The 16847-nt window shown below is 44.9% G+C and overlaps 1 long non-coding RNA gene across 1 annotated transcript in view; it reads right to left on the bottom strand.

Moving 5' to 3' along the window:
- The window catches only part of LOC138302036 (uncharacterized), a 35237-nt gene extending 20253 nt beyond the window's left edge, over window positions 1–14984 (bottom strand). The window contains exons 1-2 of the long non-coding RNA XR_011205234.1: window positions 14811–14984; window positions 5186–5286 (exon numbers count right to left, since the gene is read on the bottom strand). This is a non-coding gene — a long non-coding RNA (uncharacterized lncRNA). The remainder of the gene's footprint in view (window positions 1–5185; window positions 5287–14810) is intronic.
- Between the last annotated feature and the right edge of the window lie 1863 nt (window positions 14985–16847).

Raw genomic sequence — 16847 nt, 5'->3', positions numbered from 1 at the left:
GTTCCTGACTATCCCTTTATTTATTAGAAATTTTCTTCTAAAAGTACCTCTTGGATCCTGGTCTCTAGTTTCCAGGTTTGGAATGTGTTACTGCTCTGGGATGTGCTTTCTATTACTCTAAAGCTTCTAAAACATTAAACAAATACCGTTATCAGAATTATCAATATCAAACATTCATCTTAATATAACTAAAGCCTAAATTGCCAATAGCAGACTCACTTTTCCCATATTCCAGAATCTTTTATAAAACAAATACTGTACTTTTACGTCAAAATACAGCATGTAATTTGTGCAAGTCCTTGATTTACTGTTTGCCTTGCTGTTAATGGTTTCCACGGTTAGATTCTTAAAAGTTCCATAAAAAAATGTTTGCTTCACAAAGTTCCGCAAAGTATTGTTGTAACAAAGAGTTTGAATCACAATGTTCCTGGAAGGTATCTTGTTTCAAATTGTCTATACATGAATCCAGAAATTGTTGTCAAAGTTCTTTCAGGTAATAAAAGTTTTGCACTTACTGGTTGCTGGCAAGAGATACTGATCAGTCTAACCTTGTCTTCTTTCTCTTTTGCAGGTTGCTTGTAGGAGAGAGGCTGAGGCAAGGAGGAACCGGAAACCGGAAGAAGGAAGAGCCAGCAGCTGCGCCCATTGAAGCCAATGAAAGTCTGTAGAGAGCAGGAGTGCCAGCGCCGAGGGATCTGTCCTCAGGTAAGCGGGAGGTAGACGAGCACAAGCACTGGGCGAGGCTCGAGGGCTGCCTTTTATAGACAGGGCTGGGTGTGGTCCTCACATGCTGCACATGTTCTTGAAAGGTGTGCAGAGCTGGGTGTGGTTTGAAGAGCTGGGTGTGGTCCTCACATGCTGCACATGTTCTTGAAAGGTGTGCAGAGTTTCAGTTATTATGCAAATGAGTTAAATTAACACATGGCCTAGAGAGGAGTGTTTTAAAGAAGCCTTGGTAAAAGCAAGGCCCAATGTGTAAACAAAACAGCACATTAAACAACATATACAGAAGCCTGGGGGGGGGGGGAGGTGAGATAACAAGGAAGGCTTTCAATAGTAATTTTAAAAGGGAGCTATTACAGAACCCACTAGTGCAGTGAGAGGGGACATGCTCTTTGCTGTGCACAAACCCTAACACTTCACCCATTCTCTCTATTTTGGGGTTAGAGGTACCCACCTCTGCTAATCTTATCTTAGCCAGGGTCACCCCTAGCTTACCCAAAGAGGTTACCCATAGCTGGAGTAACCCTACCATGACCAACTTGGTTAGGGGGCTTAACTTGCTATTAGGCATGGGGTCAGACCACCATGTCAAGGACAGTGCAGCCATAAAGGCTAACACCCAGCAGAGGCCACTGACATTTGTCAGTGCCCAGAACCACAACTTTAGCTCTTCACCAACAAGGGAAGGGGCTAACTTACAGGCTTCTTTGGATTCAGGGTGCCTGTCTGCTGTGGTAGAGTGGAGGGTTACCACATATTGTAGTCAACACCCTTCTTCCACTCTTTTTTTCTGTTAGCTGAGGAGCCACCCACTCATGCATAACAGTTGCCTGACTAGCCAGGACGTCTTGTGGGTCAGGTTGGACTTTACTAGTGCCACTTTTGGAGTTCTACCCTACTGGAGAAGTATCTTCTTGGCTTGCTGGAAACTTGGCTAAAGGATGTCCACCCTTCCTGCACTGTTTTCTTTTCCTTTTCTTCTAGGGCCTCCTTGCAGTTACTGCAGGGGCAGCGCCTCCAGAAACCTTGGGAGAGGACTGGCACTGGACCAGTTCCTCTCTTGGGCTCTGACTAACCTCTGGGTAGTCATTTCCAAGGAGACAATCAAGGAGATGTCTGTACTGACTACCAACCTTCTCCAGCTAAACGTCCCACCCACTTCTAGGGGCACTAAAGCCACAGACCTATTAGTTACCTTGTCTGGGCTAACCCTTACTCTGCCAGTCTCACATAGTATGTAATGGTTTGAGAGCACCAGCCTGTCATGCACAATAGTGTGGCTGGCACAAGTGTCTCTCAGGGCAGTTGCTGGGGTTCCATTCACCAGTAGGTGGTGGAAGTGTCTAATTCCCTCTGGAATCTCCAACTCACATGTTGGGCCCTTCCTTCAGTTGAAGGGTATGAGGACCTCCTCATCTGAGAAGTCATCCCCAATGGCTACACTGGCCACCACTGGGATTTTGCTAGGAGGTTTGTTTTTGGGACAAGAAGTGTCCTTGGTGTGGTGCCCTATCTGTCTACAGTTGTGGCACCATGCCTTAGTGGCATCCCACTTCTTATCCTGGAACGCACCTTTGTTTTGGATAGTGTCTTGGGGCCCACCCACCTGGACAGGTTTTTGGGGGCCTACTGAGGACTCTTTTTCTTTATTTCTAGTGTCACCCACTTTCTCCTGGGGAGGCTTTGTAACCCCTTTCTTTTGGTCACCCCCAGTGGAGGTTTGGGTTACCCTAGTCTTGACCCAGTGGTCTGCCTTCTTTCTCAATTCTTGGGGAGAAATTGGACCTAGGTCTACCAGATATTGATGCAAATTTTAATTGAAGCAGTTACTTAAAATGTGTTCTTTCATAAACAAATGATAAAGCCCATCATAGTCATGCACTTCATTTCCAGTTACCCAACCATCCAGCGTTTTGACGGAGAACTCAACAAAATCAACCCAGGTCTGGCTCGAGGATTTGTGAGCCCCCTGAACCTAATCCTGTACTCCTCAATTGAGAATCCAAAGCCCTCAATCGGGGTAGCCTTCATGAGGTCATAGGATTCTGCACCCTTACCAGAGAGTGTGAGGAGTCTATCCCTACACTTCCCAGTAAACATTTCCCAAAGGAGAGCTCCCCAGTGAGATCTGATTACTTTTCTGGTTGCACAAGCCCTCTCAAAAGCTGTGAACCATTTGGTGATGTCATTCCCTTTTTCATATTTAGTTACAATCCCTTTGGGGATTTTTAGGATGCCAATATTCTCTCTGACCCTATTTAAGTTGCTGTCACCATTTATGGGAGTTAAACCCATTTCTTTTCTTTCCCTTTCTATAGCTAGGAGCTGCTTCTCCAAAGCCAATCTGTTTGCCATCCTGGCTAACAGGATGTCCTCTTCATTGAGGCTGTCCTCAATGCTCACAGAGGCACTGGACTTCCTTGTGGAAGAACCAGGCTCTCTGACTATGATTTCTGGGGACAGGGTTCTAGGAGCCCTGTCCTCCCTATTTAGGACAGGAGGGGGTAGTTCATCCTCCTGTTCACTAATTTCCCCATCTGAAGGAGTATCCTCCATATCAGAGGTGTGGTCCCTTGTGAACTCTGCCAAGTAGGGTTGGACCCAGTTTTTATCTTTTTTGTCTTACAGAGAGACCTTAACTCTGACATCTCTAGATGCAGATAAGGGGTGAGGTTGAGTTCCATCACTGTCTCATCTGTTTGACTCATTATGACTCTAAAAGTTGGGATTATTTTTTAAGAATCTAAAAACTACTTCTAGAACTAAAATCCCAACTCTTACAGACTTTTACATTTAAAAAAAATGCTAACAGGGACGTACACAGGGCCCTAGCAGGACTTAAAAATGTTTTGAAAAATAGTCAAATTGCACAAATGGCAGTTTTGGGAATTTTAGTTGTGTGATCAGGTATTGGCTGAGTAGTCCAGCAAATGCAAAGTCTTTGATCCCACCGCTGCCATCAATGTGGGAGGTTGGCTCTGTATATTCTATCTCAAAGTGAGAGATAGTGTGCACAGAGTCCAAGGGTTCCCCTTAGAGGTTGATAGTGGCAAAATTAGATAATACTAATGCTCTATTTTGTGGTAGTGTGGTCGAGCAGAAGTTGTGTTAACAGAGGTTAGTGTTAACTTTGCCTTTTTCTCCCTACCAACACACACAATCTGCAATGGCTGTGTGCATGGGTTAGGTGAGGGGTGAGGGGTCCCTCAGGGTGGCACAAAACATGCTGCCACCCTTAGGGACCTTCCCTAGTCACATGGCCCTTAATACCACTGGTACCTTTTACAAGTGTCTTATCTGTGTGCAAGAGGTGTGTCAATTGTGGAAACAAAAGTACATTTTTAGTGAAAGAACACTGGTGCTGGGGACTGGTTAGCAGGATCCCAGTACACTCTCAAGTCAAGTCAGCATCAATACTAGGCAAAATGTGGGGGGTAACTGCAACAGGAAGCCATTTTCCTACAGAAGGGTTATGAGAAGCTACTTAACACTTAATAATTGAAAAGCAGAGTCTTCCTTTGTCTGGCCAAAGCCTGAATGGAGGAAAGTGGCTGGAGCGCAAGGGGGAGATTGATTCAGGCTTTTCCTTCAGCTACTGAGTAGGCCCCATCACCAAATGAAAAAGACCTTGTCTTAGGGATTTGAAGTATCCATTGTCTTCCTAATCTTAAGGTGTTGCTGGGTGCATAAGACAATCATTTAGTTGCCATGACTCTGTAACCAGGTCATTACATTGCCGGTTACAACACTGACCCCCGGCCCGCATAGGGAGTGCCCCGGGGGTACAACACAGAGCGGCGACCACCAGGAAGTAACTCTCAACCCGGATATCCGGGTTGGATCATTGTTGCAGGACACAAAAGGAAGGAAGACGGAGGAAGAGGGGAAGAGCGAGTCAAGAAAGCAGGAAGAGACGCAGAGTGAAATCGGAAGTGAGCGGAGCCACAGAGACTAGGAGGTGGGACGCGACGATAGGAACGACGAGAACAACAAACCAGAGCGAGGTGAGGAACGGAACAAGGGGCTGGGAGGAGAGAGCACCCTTCAACGGAGACCACTAGACGAACTGACCAGCCACGTCCTTGGAGGGGCGTGGCCTTCCCAGGTACGATCGGGTCTCCGATTCAGTTATTTGCCTTTTTGGAGCAGGAACGGGAGTGAGGGGAGTATAGCAGGGGAGGGACTCGAGGTAGGGGTCCATGGAAACAAGTAATAAAAATAGAGTGCATGTAACTCTAATCACACCCAGTTAGGGACTGTGCTATACAACAGTCCTACAAAACACCCCGACGGTTACTTAATTCTTGGTTGCACACAGAGCACTGGTGGGTTCTTGGTTGTTTTTGCCAAATCCCGACCCGGTCACCACCCGTCACTTACATTGCTACACATCAACCCCTTCCTGTCACACTCCTTACTACTAATCTAACCCCAACGTAATCCCCAGAACACTCACACTTACCTCTTTCTTTATTACCGGGGTCCAACACCGATGTCGGCAACGGAGCCATCCTGACCATCCGGACCACCACGTCCAGCGCGCAGATATCCCAGAAGTAGAACCTAGAAGAGAAAAGGAGAAATAGAGTTACTTCCCGGACTACCACCAAAGAAAAGACCCTACACACTACAATAAAGGAATTGGAAGAATCATTTAAACCACATCCTGAGGGATAAATAAAAAACACTTGAAAAGGACATAGGGGGTCATTCTGACCTTGGCGGTCCATGACAGCCATGGCGGAGTGCGGCGGAAGCACCGCCAACAGGCTGGCGGTGCTTCCTGGGCGATTCTGACCGCGGCGGTAAAGCCGCGGTCAGAAAAGGGGAGCCGGCAGTTTCCCGCCGGTTTCCCACTGGCCCAGGGAATCCGCCATGGCGGCGCTGCTTGCAGCACCGCCATGGGGATTCCGAGCGCCTTCCCGCCAGCCTGTTTCTGGCGGTGTCCATCCCCAGAACCAGGATGGCGGGAACGGGTGCCGTGGGGCCCCTGTCGGCCCCTGCACTGCCCATGCCACTGGCATGGGCAGTGCAGGGGCCCCCTAACAGGGCCCCACAAAGATTTTCACTGTCTGCTGTGCAGACAGTGAAAATCGCGACGGGTGCCACTGCACCCGTCACACCCCTTCAACTCCGCCGGCTCCATTCCGAGCCGGCTTCATTGTTGAAGGGGCTGTCCCGCTGGGCCGGCCGGCGGTCTTCTGGCAGTCGCCCGCCGGCCCAGCGGGAAAACCGGAATGGCCGCCGCGGTCTTTTGACCGCGGAGCGGTCTTTCGGCGGGAACCGCTTGGCGGGCGCCGACCGCCGCGGTCAGAATGACCGCCATAGTGTTTCATGTATCATTAATGTCTTAATACTATCAGGGTCATCGAGGAACCCACTACAGACTCTTAGAAGACAATAGGTAAGGAGCAGTGAAGTATAACTTGCGTTTTAAATGGAATGCATTGACTAATCAGGAGCCAGTAAAAACTTTAAAGATGTGATTAATGTGATCCCTTCTCCTGCTCCCAGTTAGGAGCCACGGTTCAAAGTGTGCACCAGTTGGAGTCAAGATATATCAAGTAGGCATAACCAAGGCGAGATTGAATCAGAGCATCCACAGCAGGTATACGCTGATCTTTAATAATACATAATAAACGTTTTTAGCACATGTATTTACCTGAAGCGTTTGCAAGTAACTTTTCATATCGGCGCTTCAAGGGACTGGTTGGAATCAAAATAAATCCCTAGGTTCAGTGGAGAATTAGATGGAACTTAAGGAGAAATCATAGTTTCTAACTGGACAGACATATTCTATTTGTCTAAGTTTATTCTGGTGAAAAGGAGCTCTGTGTTCACTGGATTACGTTTAAGAGGTGACATCCAGCAGTGCACCACTGCCAAGACGTTCGTGGAAGAGATTCAAGGAGCCATTACTGACCTGACTGAAAACTTGGTGGGATAAGTCGGCCGGGTCTGATCATTGTACATATAGTATTGGGCACTAGGGACTGCAGTCGTGTGCAGCATGTAGGTGTTGATTAACATCGAGGAAAACACTGAGCTCCCTGCGTACTGCAGCTGATCGTTACCTCAATCCTAACGTGGGCTAGTGTGACAATTTGATCCTAGTTATCCAAGAAAAACTCACTCAATTTAGGTGCGATGCCTCTAATTTCGAATTCCTGACGTCATGTAAAAAGTGTGGCATAATCAATTGTGCACTGCACCAGTGTATAACTTTTGTTTAATTTTTATATTTTTCCTTTTTTTGTGCCTCGTGTCTACGAGTATGCTGAATGTGTGATAACTGTTGGTGTGTGTGGCCTGTTTTTCTGTTTGTCTTTTTTCTATTTCTTTTTTACCCTTTGTGTTGTTAATGTTATTCCCTGGCTCACTTGGTTTCTATGTGATTCACTTGCAGTTCCTGGAGTGGCTAGATGTGGCATGTTATTTACTTCAGGGCTGGGCTGTAATACATTTGTGCCTGATGATAGTACCACCTGACTTCATATCGGTGCAGCGTTTGTGAATTGTGAATCCTTAACACCTCTGTTGGAGAGTTTGCATACCCCCCGCCCCTCCTTGATTTTCCATTTGCACTTCCCATTTTAGACGATAAACTCTTCTTTACCAACACCACATTTACTAAACAGTGGTAAATGTGCTTATTAATTATAAATACAATAGTTAGAAGTATTTCCTTTCTTACTCATAAATGACTTTCTGAATGGGCCATGGGTGTTTAGTATATCAAATTAATGGTTGGTGTGAACAGCAGGTGATACCATTGCTATGTTAACGTTTTTTAAATAGGTGGTGCCACGGCAAAGGAGTCCCCTTGCTGAGACAATAAGGGAACCTCCTTACTCTTTCTCTTCACTGGTTACTTCCCCCAGATTTTTAAGATTTCAGAATGGACGATCTTCTGCCACAGCTAGTATATGAAATCATATTGAGGATAAAAAAATGAAAATTCAAACACAATAAAGGGACCTGCAGAGCTAATCAGAGCTCCCAACACACCATTAACTACAACATGCACATATGTCTCATAATTCCTCATACATCACACCACCATGTGCTGCATTCCACCACACGATGCTCATCACGCATGATATGGAAACACTTGCTACAAAGGCAAAAAGACAACACACTTTCAACCACACACAACCAAACGATGCAGGGTGCTACTCGTGGATAAATGCTTCAGCATCCCACATAGGGGCAGTAAACTCTAAATAAATAGCATAATGCAGTACTATACAATCGATGGTGGTAGTGTGACGCCAGTAACAAAGGTAGTATTTACAGCATTAGTTTTTCTGTGAGGGCAGGGGAGCGTCACCCCCTCTCCCCACTGTGTGCCACAGGTGAAAACCCTAAAACGGCAACGCAATGATTTCATTGCCATTTTATCTTTTTCCCTCCATGTGTGCTGCAGTGCCCCCCGACCACAAGGCAAAAGACATGGGGTTGTACTCTGCTGCTGATTGGCAGCAGAGGACTGGAGCACTGCCTTGAGTGGACACTCCAAACTGCGCATGTCACTTTGGCCGGCTGTTTTGCTCCGGTGAAAGTGACATGCGCACTTTGAAGCTTTCCACTCAGCTGTCTTAAGACACCTGGGTGGAGACCAAACACAGGCCTCCACAACCTGAAGGAGCGTCCAACCAGGCCGCTCCATCCAACCCAGGAGCTTCTCTCATGCCAGTTAACAGCATGATAATAGTGTCTGTATTGATCAGGGGAGCTCCAGAGCAGACTGCAGTTTACAGAAAACATAGGAGGACATGCTGCTGTCGGTAAGTACCTTTTATTTTAATTTAACAAGGGCTTTTGGAGGGGGGGGGTTGTTTTATTATGGGCTTTTGGAGGGGAGGTATTTTATCTTGGGCTTTTGAGGAAGGGGGTATTTTATTAAGGGCTTTTGGATGATGTGGGTGAATTATTTTCTTTTTAGGGAAGAGGTGGGGCACTCCGCTCACCCCACCACTTTTTAATGTTACCAGCCGCCCCTGAGTATTTATGTATTTGTGACTTACAAGAAGAGCCCTGGAGAAGATACCGGCAACAGAACTCTTGGGAACACTAATGATCAATGGCTGATATCCACAGCAAGTGATGACATTGCAATGTTAAGGTTTTTAAATTCTCTGGTACTACAGCTATGGAGTGCTTGCTTGACCCAGTCGGATGACCCATCAACTACGGCTTGGGACTTTTGTAAGACTGTTATTTTATTTATAATAACGGTCGAGTTGAAAGCCCTCTGACATTAGACTATTTGCGTTAGGAGAGCCATATTTCCTCCCCCCTAGAGTAATTGGTGGCTAATAACATTGAAATATCTAGAGGAACTGCTACTTGCCTCATTAAAATAATGTTTTCTTGTCGATGTGTTGTTTCTATCTGCTGCTGCCGGAAGTGCCTCAGACACACAACACAGCTCCAACTTGCTGTCAGAAAAAATGCTGTAGGGGCAAACCTATCATAAAAACACCGCTTATTTTTCAATATGTTCCTGATTTTAGATTTCAATTAGGCGGCACTCCTGCCACCAACCCAGAGCGCAGGGCTTGTTGCAGAAAACATGGAACAGGCGCGCCTCCACCTTTTTATGTTCCAAAGATGATGAAAAAAGTGAATGTATATTACTGACCGTAATAAATAAATATGTGAAAACAACATATGTGATTGGTGATGAAGTGAGAAAAGATCATGGAACGGATAGACGCGACTCGTGTTTTTCCAAAAACAACAAATATTAGGAAGTGTGTGCCTGCTAGCTGACCCTATAGACAGGACGCGTAAAATGTGCGTCATTCCAGGTGATCCAAACACTTGGCGCCCCATTGCCCTGCCTTTTATCTCGAAGGGAATGTCCTGGCTGTAGCTGGCTTGGCGTGTCCAAGCCTGTCCCCATTTGGACTGTGAGATGAATGAGTGGCCTCGGACCAGTTCCCAGCAGGTGTTTGATATTGTGACGTCCACATAATGGGAAAAAGAATTTTGGAAGCACAACAAACGATCTTAGGCTCATGAGGATGTGACTGTCTGTCATCCTGTTCAAACTGATGATAGAAGATACCAGAGACTGAGTGGTTTGAATCAAAATCAGATTTTGATAAAAGCAGCCAAGTAAGGTGGGGTCCGAGTTAGGGTTGCAACCTTTCCAAGAGAAAAATGCCGGCCGTTATGTTATTGTTTTGGGAGTCTACAAAGGCCAGGGCTGCCTATTAAACAATACAAAATTGTAGGTAATGATTTCCAGCATGACTTTTCTGCCGTTGAGTATTTTAATTGTAAGCCAGGGATCGTTAAGGCAGCTCTAGAACACATTTAAATGTCCTTACTATTTATATTCGCAGTTTGAAGTATGCACAGATAAGGTCTAAAATTCCCGCCTTCAGGTGATTTTACCGGCCCGGTGGTAAACCAGCCAGGTGGCATCCCTAGTTATAGTAGTATGGTGGTTAGGGTTGCCACCTTTCCAAGAGAAAAATACCAGCCATTTGTTTTTGTTTTAGGACTCTGCAAGGGCTTGGATGTGATAGGACCGTACACAAAACCTTATGTATTTGTTTGTAACATGACTTTCCTGCATTTGTTTACTTTAATTGTTAGTCATGAATCATTTATACAGCACTCAAACATATCTAAAAGTGCTTTCTATTTATCTTTGAAGTACGTACAAAGGTTAAAAATACCGGCTTTAAGTGATTTTGCGTGTTTTGTACCGGCCAGGACAGCAGAGTACCGGTGGTGCTGGTAGAACACGAGTCAGGTGGCAAGCCTAATGGTGGGTAGATCTAATGCTGCTAGAATCATTTTAGGTGCAATGGTGGTTAACATCAATAAGTCATCAATACAGCAATCACAACCATCAAGTACTGTGAGTATGTTGTGTTGCACTAATTAGAGCTCCGCTGGGCACATCCATCTAGAGAGGAGTATTTGATACCTTAGAGATGAAGCTGCAGCTGGTCTGGAAGGTGTCTTACTGCTTATGCCCACTAAAGATGACAAATCAAAGAGAAGGGAGCCCCCGAGTGTTTTAGGGGCCGCGAGAGGCATAGATGATGCTTCTGGGATAGTCAACAGAGATGTCTACCGAATCTTGAGAGAAGTAGAGAGCAAAGTGGTTAACCAAATTATGCAAAACTGGTTACATACATTAGCATTTTATCATTTATTCGCAGGTGGGCAAATCCAAATATTCAGTACTTTATAATAGTAAAGTAGTGGTCTTGGAAGTTAAGTTAGAGCTGGAGTACATCTGGTTATGTTTGTTGGGAATTAAGAATACAGAAAATACGTAAACTAAGAACTAAGTAAAACATCAAAAACGAATGCTTTGGGAAGCTGCAACGCATGGTCTGAAGCTTTTCTGCAGTAGATAGCGGGGCCTGGGTTTTGAGCATCACTGTCTCTGAAAACATTGTAACCTCAGGGAGTCTTGTACCTATGTACAAGCCTTCCCTACAACATTTGTAATTGAGTGCTAACTAACCTTTATTCGCAGCAAGATGATATCATCATAAATACCCTTGAAATGCTCAACTTAGCTAAGTGCTCATAGTTGAACACTTTCTAAAACGAATTCTCAACTAAGCCACAAATTCTACATTTTGGCTTAGTCGATATGTAAATGGCATTACTATGTTTTTTCAAGTGTTTTGTCCATTGATTGAACAATTTGAAAAGATTTGACAGACCAGATAATCAGGCTTAGTTTTCTGACCAACATGAAAGTCAATTAGGTGTAAACAGGGGAACTTTGGCAACGCCAGATTTGACATCTGGTGCCACTGGCACCGCCCTTGCTACCAAGTCTCAATTGTCATGATGGCAAATCAATTGCAGAAACAGAGCAGAAGGTAAACAGGGCTTTTACAGCCAAGTATACTTTCTGCTGTTTGCCCACTTAGCAACAAAACGCCCAAGAGACAACTTTAAGACCTCTTCCTCATATTGGCAAAAGCTTGTAGAAGTAAGAAATGCAGCAAGGGGTTCTGGTGGACAGCAACCCAAGTGTCCTACCCTCTCCATCAAAACATATGCCAGAACCTTCAAAAGCAATTGGCCTTCAGAAACAGGTGTAAGAAGCAAAAGACACTAATCAAGCACCCGAAAGCAAGGTGTGTAGTCAAGAATGGCCTCCCACCATGTGGATAGATGCCATTCTAGCCGCAATACGTGAAACTTGAGATGCCTTAGAGTCAAAGATGGACACTGAGGCCACTGACCTTACCTTGCCTTACTAAGAGCCAGTAAACAGAAAATATCAGACAAGGTGGTGGACAATGAATCAGCGTTGGCATCACTTTCACCCTCTTTAAGAGAGACGTAAAACATTAAGTAAGCCTCTCCAATTGGGCAGGCAGACCACACTTCGCTCCATCAGCCAGGAGAAGCAGGAAAAGCGAAAAAAAAACAAAAAACGGGAACAACTCAATTGCACAAGCCACAAGGAAGAACAGACAAAGGCTGAGAGGGAGGTGACAACCGAGCAGGTTTCAAGTGGCGTAGCAGGACAAGTGGCAGGAGAAGAGATGCATAGGACACAGAGGTCACACCCCAGGAGTCAGTCATAAACAGATAGATAGTGAAAAGTCAGACGGGGACAGTAAACAACTACCACAAGTCACGCCAATAACAGTGAACAATTGAGTTAACCTTAAAAGATTACGCTATATGCTGTGCTAGTGTTTGCTGATTGATAGGGAAATGGGGCTGTACAGCTAGAAGGTACAAAGGGAGCCTTTGTAGGTTTAATCACACATGCTCCCTCTACACATTATGTCTAAGCAGCGCCAAGAGTGTACCACTTGATCTAATTGTGAGAAGAAGTTGGGGGATGGGCACATTAAGTTCCCTGACATGCAAGGAAAGGAAGTGTCTTAATTATGGTTATGACAGAGAGAGAAATTTCACCCACCAAGCCACCCAGTACGATCACTTGAGATACACAAGGTAGTCTTCAAAAGGGAGGCCCATCCTTCGGGGGGAGGGGTAGGCGGAGTAACGAGTTAAAGTAAAGATTTCAAACATACCAACAATAATAAAGTAAGCATATAAAGATCAACATCACGCTCTTTAAAAGGTAACATTTTATAACTGTGAATGTTTGGGAAAATTGGCAAAAGTGTACAAAATCCGTACTTACTGATGTAGAAGAATGTGTTGTTGTAGCATATACATACAAATAACAGACCTAATCAAGCCTGAAGGAGCTTGGCTACACAAAAAGTGTAGAGGCCAGATACAGTGCATGACCTACTCGGCAGACGCCAGGCCTGCACTAATTTGAATTAAGGTAAGGGTGCCCTTTGTTGATATCTCCTCAGAGCATGGACCCAGAAGGCAGGTGTGTCATAGTTAAGGGCATGTTAGACAGCAAGCCTGTGACAATGGCTAGCCTATACGCACCACAACATCACAATTTGAATACCTATATAAACTAGCAGCACACGTGTCCAAACAAACATATGTCCATCCATATGGGCAGAAAACAGCGAGACTCACTAAGACAAAATGTCTCACATCCATGCTTCGCCTTTAATACCTTAATAAAAACTTTTCAAATAACATGCTTTATTTCCAGTCTCAGAGTTGTCAAGGCTAAATATATCTGTCGTCTTGAAACCTTTCCAGGAAAATGTAGCAAAGTCCCTGCAATGTAATAACTTCAGGCACTTTTTAAAACTCCCCAAATATACCTCTCAAGTGCAAATTCGAATGGAATTTGGCTTGACAGACAAACAACTGGCCCTGAAAGCGAGCTTCCTCAAGTATTGTTTTAAATTAAAGACAGACAAGGATCTACATTAAAAGATGAACTTAGATGGTTGCTCACAACAAAACCCATGGCGATTTTATTTTATCTGCGACATCGTTTACCGTATTCTAAAGGTCAATAAATAATAATACGAATAATTTATACTCTCAAAACGACAAAGGAATATTCCACAGAAGAAGCCACACCTGGCTGGTCATCAATAGCTATAAGCAACACCGCCCACAAAAATATTTGGCAGACTCTTATCCGGTTCACTGCGACCTAAAATCCTACCATGGATATTCTTTAACGCTGGACTCGAACATCGAGATCTAAGGAATGCAGACTTTGTAAATATAAAACAGAGTCATTGGCTCCCATCGCCTGCACATGTCCAGCCTTAACTTCTGAACGCAGGAAATAACTAGGCTCATTTTTCTATCTGCACCACATTCGTGCTTGTCACTCTCTGACCTTCAGTTTTAAAGGAGCATATCCTTAGCTTATAACCAGATTTATCAAATATATTACTGGTGCTGAAATTCTTTTAACTATCCCAAAATTATATTTTAGACTCACTTGGATGTGGTTACATACTCCTAATGAGACTGCACATTACGCTTTAAATTAAGCACTTTACGGCCAACAGGGGCATCTCATTTTCGAACTGTTCAACCTTGACTTTCAAACACTGGCCACATTCCCCTTATTCAATGGAAGGGCTTCAATTTAGAAATACCGCTGTCATTTTAAATGTATGCTTTTATGGTTTTACTTAGCTGAAATCAGTGCTTTAATTGGAAATATAGCAGTGACGGTAGCCCCTATTTAAAGTACCTGTTTTCTGCTGAGAAGTGTCGGCACACTCCCATAAATATATCACAGCAGTGCTGACAAGGGCCAGTAGTCTCCCTTTCAAAATAAAGAAGTGCAGGTACTCTGTACTGGACGGTACCTGCCCATTTAAAGCACTGACTGAAATAAAACTTGGTTTGGGACAATAGTGGGGAGAAACAATGAACGCATAAAGCATGGAGAAGTCCCTAGAACCTGACGGATACCCGGCTTTCTCTGCATCCATTTGACATGGAATATATGTTTTACTCACACATGCACAATCTACACTTCAGGCTTGACATGGTCCTAGAATCTGAACAAATACACATGTGATATCCCAGACGTCGACCCTCAATGGTCACTTATTACTGTATTTCGTCTGGGGCGACCCAAGTACCTCATTATAGAATAAATCAAAAATATGTTTTTTTAAAAGTATTGTCACTCTACAAGATGTTCGGGAAACTCTAATCCTTGTTTGTTCTACCTTTGCCATCATGGAATCCATGCTGGTCACGGGGGGAACTTCGCACTCTCAGGATTTCCTTTGTTGAGGGCTCTCCACGTCGTTCTCCTGGAGATGGTGGCTAATGGGAGAAACACTGGTCTGCAGGCCCGGGCCTTCTCGCTCGGTCTTGAGTGTTTGTGAACGGTACCTCCGTAGATGAGATCTCCCGGCTGTCTGTCTGTGCTGGAAGTTTTGTTTTTGCAACCCCTTTGTCTTGGTCTCTGCCACATTCCTCCTGCTGAGAGACGGATTTAGAAGTGGAAAAATATTTTTGACTGTGACAAAGTTTGTCTTATGTTCTTAGGGGAGGCGCTTTACCGAAATGCACTGTGAGACGCCGCCTTCTTTGTGTACGTGAGTAGCCTAGACCACTTAATCATTCCGGTAGTGAATGTCACAATTCAGCGCTCGAACAATCTACAGTCACTCTTCTGCTGGCCACCGCACCGATACCCAGCCCACCATTCTGCAATGTTGATTCTGTCATGGGAACACTATGCAATTTTCTTTGCCGCACTCCGGCCAAAGACCTGCCTAGCCTCAAGGGTCCAGTAAGTCCATTGGCACTCTGAAATGCCACGTGCCCCATATGATTTCAGTCACTCCAGGGACGGCTTTAGGGCAGTGCGACCGGTGCGGCCGCACTGGGACTGACCTGGAGAGAGGGGGGAGGGGTGCCCACGTGCTGTGTTTAGCAATAACTTACAATTTAAAAGCACCTGCTGCAGAGTTTCTTGTGCTCCAGCTTTCAAGCAGCAGTAATAATGTCAAGATAACTCTTGTGATGAATGTTCCTGCTAGGGAGACAGAGTGGTGTTTTGTCTAGTGGCGCTTTTGACTCGCCATAAAGTAGTACCGAGGGTGTATATGTCTGCTGCAAACAGCCGATCTATATTTTATATGAATAGCTCATTGGATTGGTAAAACCAGATTTTACAAGTGATTTAAAACAACTAAAATGCATGTGAGTGAGGGGCTATGGAGAGATGAAGGACACTTTTGCTGGGTGCCAGTGAGGATTATTCGAGGAGGAGCTCATGGGAGGGGGCGCTATAAAAGATTATCGCACCGGGCACCACCAGCGCTAAAGCCAGCCCTGAGTTACTCTATACCTGAGGCAGCCATCTTGCCTAACCATGTGAAGTTGGTTCCTCACTTAAATGGGGCCGAGGCCTATGTCGCCATGTTCGATGGATGCAAACCTCAAATCTGAGAAGGGGCTCTCTCTTACCATCGATGACTTTCTGAAAACAGGAGCAACTCTATTCAAAATATACCAGAGAGGTGCAGGAGTGCCAAGAGCAGCTGCCTCACTTCGGAATCGGCACAAGGGCAGCCCACAGAACACAGCCTGAGAAATGAGGCAGCTTGGGAGCTCCATCCAGATCCACAACGTAAGCGGCTCTCCTATGCAGTTGCTTAATGCATTGCCATTTTATGGTCATAATGATATAAATAATCTATACCTGTTTGTACTGTCTTTGGTACAGTGGTGCCCTGACAATCAGCACCTTATGTCATCAAGAGTTAGAAACAAGAGTTAGAATCCTCTTGCTTTTCCACATCACACCTTGCACCTGCGTGGGCTCAGAGGTGTGGAATTTATTAAAATATCTACTTGTCCAGGGGACAGGTTGCTTCTCAAATCTACTTGTCCTGTAAAAAGATCTACTTGTCCCTTTGGTGCCATGTAGTGTGGCGACAAATTATGGCAGCAATTAATAGCCTCTCTGATTATGCCAGGGCTACTACCATAGTAGGGCTTGAATACTTGGAGTTTCAATCCCTACTGTAGCAATTTCCTTATTTTGCCACCTTTCTGCAGATCTGCATACTGGGGCTGGAGGAAGCAGTAAGCAATAGTTCCAGGGCTGGAATGCCTTTGAGTCTGCAAACCTACTAACCTGCATGTTTTAAAGATTTTTACCAGCTTCTCTCTAATATTTTCCCATAATAAGAAAGGTTGGACATTTACTCCTGACAATGGCAGAATTAGAACTTCTTCCAGGGTTGGGA

Source organism: Pleurodeles waltl, chromosome 6 (assembly GCF_031143425.1).
Source record: "Pleurodeles waltl isolate 20211129_DDA chromosome 6, aPleWal1.hap1.20221129, whole genome shotgun sequence".
NCBI classification, from domain to species: domain Eukaryota; kingdom Metazoa; phylum Chordata; class Amphibia; order Caudata; family Salamandridae; genus Pleurodeles; species Pleurodeles waltl.
The sequence above is the reverse complement of the archived record's forward strand: the minus strand, read 5'-3'. Positions and strand labels throughout refer to the sequence as shown.